The sequence below is a fragment of the Vicia villosa genome, linkage group LG7, assembly GCF_029867415.1.
Source record: "Vicia villosa cultivar HV-30 ecotype Madison, WI linkage group LG7, Vvil1.0, whole genome shotgun sequence".
Classification (NCBI taxonomy): Eukaryota; Viridiplantae; Streptophyta; class Magnoliopsida; order Fabales; family Fabaceae; genus Vicia; species Vicia villosa.
Window position 1 is genome coordinate 49270634 of NC_081186.1, and position 3550 is coordinate 49274183.

Sequence of the window (3550 nt, forward strand, 5' to 3'; positions counted from 1 at the left end):
GAAGAGCGTGTCTTGCACTTGACCAGATGATGTTAATGGCTCATTCACTTGAAGATTACTTAATCAGATGGAATTCTTGGTCTGGGGTTTATTTCTCTAGGCACCTGGTGATCTTTAGGGTTTCCACGCTTGGAATACCTGGTTACCCAGTTTGTTTGAGTTTGAGGCCTAGATTCATCTAAGCGGGTTCTTCTACTACAAGCATCGCTTCATGGTATCTACCATTAATAGTTTGGTTTGATTCATTCGGAAGATTGAATGCAAATTGGAGAAAGTGAAAGTTTACACTTACATTTAAAAGAGAAAGAAACTTCGTGGGAACTTTAAGATAAATTTGAAAGAGAAGATTGCTTTAAATGGTTGGAGACTTGTCATTTGACTTCAAAGGATTACAGGGTGATCATGTACCATGCCCATTACAACTTTATCTGATTCACTACAGGATGTTCATTACGCAAAACCATCAAAAACAAACCAAAACCATAGCACTATTCAATTGCTTCACATTCCAACAAATCCATTACATGCATACTAGTGAATTCAATACAAGAGAAAAGGCAGACTTCATTCAAGTTCCATACACCATTTCAAGTTCAAAACACCATAGCCATCATCAAAATCATTATGTTTCCATATGCAACCAAAATCAAATGTGATGCAAAACTAAAAAAAAACAGGAGTTTTTCGCTTTTCTTATTGTTTCCTTACAATTGGTTCAAGTTCAAGTTTCCATCAAAACTCCATCAATGTTCATTCAATTACAAACAAAGAGTTCATAAAAAAGGGTCTCATTACAAATTTCATCTTTCACATTACATCAAAATTGCCAAGAAATAATTACACAATACTCCCTAAATTCCATCGTAACTTCATCTTCGTCGTGATTCCGATTCATTCCAAATCTGCCTTGCCCTTCATGATGCTGCCCCGCTATTCCTTCTTCTTCAAGTTATGCCAAACCTGCAAACCAAAACAAAAATCATTTCAATTAACCTTTTCTTCAAGAGAGCAACCGAACAGCACTGTTAACAGAAAACCAAATTGACAATATATGAAACAGCCCCATACTTCAAGGATCAGCCATTGTCTCCTATGTTTCTTGAATCGGGTGAGAGAACTACTCCACATACTGAGTTTCTAACATATCACCCCGAGAACTTTCAACCTCGGTACAGCATACAACACCCTATACAGAAGAGGAAAGAGAGAATTAGATCATTCAAGGCATGCTAAAAATATCACTCTTGTTCAAAAACAACCCACTCAGTGCTAGGTCCATCTCACTTGCATAGAGAAATACAAAAATCCAACAAAAATAACTTGCAGCATACCGTATAGTCCGCGTAAAACAAATAAGTAAGGTCTGATACCGCTCATCGTCCAAACCTGTGCATTTACTTCAAGCAAGTATCTCAGTCACACTGCACACAAAAGGAAACAGAGAGTTATTGAACCCGCTGCAACAGTCCTATCAACATGATTTCGGGCAATCAACATACAGAAAAACAAACGATACTAACAGTTGCAGTACAAGTGTGAAGTCCTATCAGAATTTTCATAACAAAAATCAAAGCAGAGATGACAAACGCAAAGCAAATCGGCAAAGCAAAGCAGCATTCACAAGGCATATCCAGTTTCTCTAAATCAAGCCAACTATTACTAAACTTAACTTCTTAACCACAATTTAACAGATTCAGTTTCAATCATTCCATAACTACCTAACAGATTTAACCATAACAGAATTTCTAACCCCTAACCATCAAACAGCAATTAACTGAATCCTAACAACCTCCCAACCAATTCTCAAACTGTCATAACAGTAAACTCCCCCTCTTCATAACTAACAGAAACAGCAACTCCTATAACTAACCTAGCCACTCTCTAACTGTCAATAACAGAAACTCAGCCCTTCAAAACTAATTCATTTCACCATATAACTAACCTAACAGATTCATAACCAACTTGTAACCACCTTCTAACATCAATAACCAATCTATAACTAACTACTCAATCTCACCATTCAACTGACAACAGAAAATCCAAATCTAAGGGCTCAGAATCTCCTCCCTCTAACTGAATTCAGCTTCCCTCTTCAACCTATATAACAGAATCAGCTCCACCATTCTCCGGCACCTTCAATTCTCCCTCTCCCTTCAATCTTCATCACCTCTATATAACCTCATTCACCATTCTTCATTCATCTCGGTACACACGATAATCACCACTTCACCATTCTCATTCACCTTCTCTCTGCTCACTCGCTGCAACTTCATCTCATTTCCCTCATCCTCTCACTAAAGCTCTCTCACCATTGTTGTACAAGACTTCACCTTGAAGTCTCGTTTCAACTGAGCTCAGCCTCCATCAATTCCTAATCTACATAACCTCACCACGCGCAACAATTACAATACCGCAACGATTCACACACGGCAAACGATTCAGAAAACAAAAGAAGATGAAGAAGAAGAAAGAAGATTTGTAGATAGAAGAGAATAAGAGGCGAAGTTCTTGGATGCTAATTATTACCTGAATATCACGAAGATGCATCCTTGGTGCTCTTAGGACGCCGCCGGTTTGAAGAGTCGCCGGAAGCTACTCCGGTCGGTAAGCTCCCTTATCATTCATTCTTACGCTCTATCATGATGTTTGTTTTGTCTCTGATTGAATGAATCTGTTGATGCTTAGACTCGGATTTGCTGTTAGACATAGGGTTTGCTTTCTCTCTCTTTCTAATTGTTAGATTTAGGCGTTAAATCTGGGATTGAGAGAGATATCGGAGAGATTGAGAGTGACATAGGAGGAATTGAAAACGAGTTGTGAGAGGATGAGCCGAGAAAGATTGATAGGGCGGAGAAAACGGCGCGCCTCGCCGGAGGAGCGAGTAAGCCTCACCGCCGTTGTAAGTTTGAGGGAGAAGTTTTCACGAGAATCTCAATGGCCACAAAGCAACATAACCCTAATTCCTCTTTCTACTTTTTCTTTTTTCAATTTATTTAATTAATTCTGTTAATTGAAAAAACATTAAAAATCTGAATAAAAAATGAGATGTGGATCAAGATACCATGGGCTCAATGATAATTGCAATCTACACCCCCTGAGCCCAATCATACCTCCTTTTTTTATGTGCTAGTAGAAATCTGAAACAAAAAATTCACATTAGGCCAACTATGGCCGGGCTTGCGCCTGTACTCTGGGCATACACTGGTTTTCAGGCTTTCACCCCCTGTTCCCATATTTTTGTTAGAATTTAGTATTTTTGACATAGTTTTGTTCTATTTTTTTAGATAATAAAAACATGATAAAAATCACTTGCTTTTGTTAGATTTTAGGGAGTAAAATGACATATAAAAATCAATTTTCTTTGTTAGTTTTTTTTTGATAAAAGAATAAATAGTCACCATTAAAATTTGTTAGATTTTTAGGTAATTGTTGACATTAAAGAAATTCATAAAAAAATAGTAGTATATTTTTAGGTTAGTTTTTGAATCGCCTCTTTTATTTCTTTTGGACCGTTTATATGTTATCTTTGTATGATTGTTGTGTGATTTTG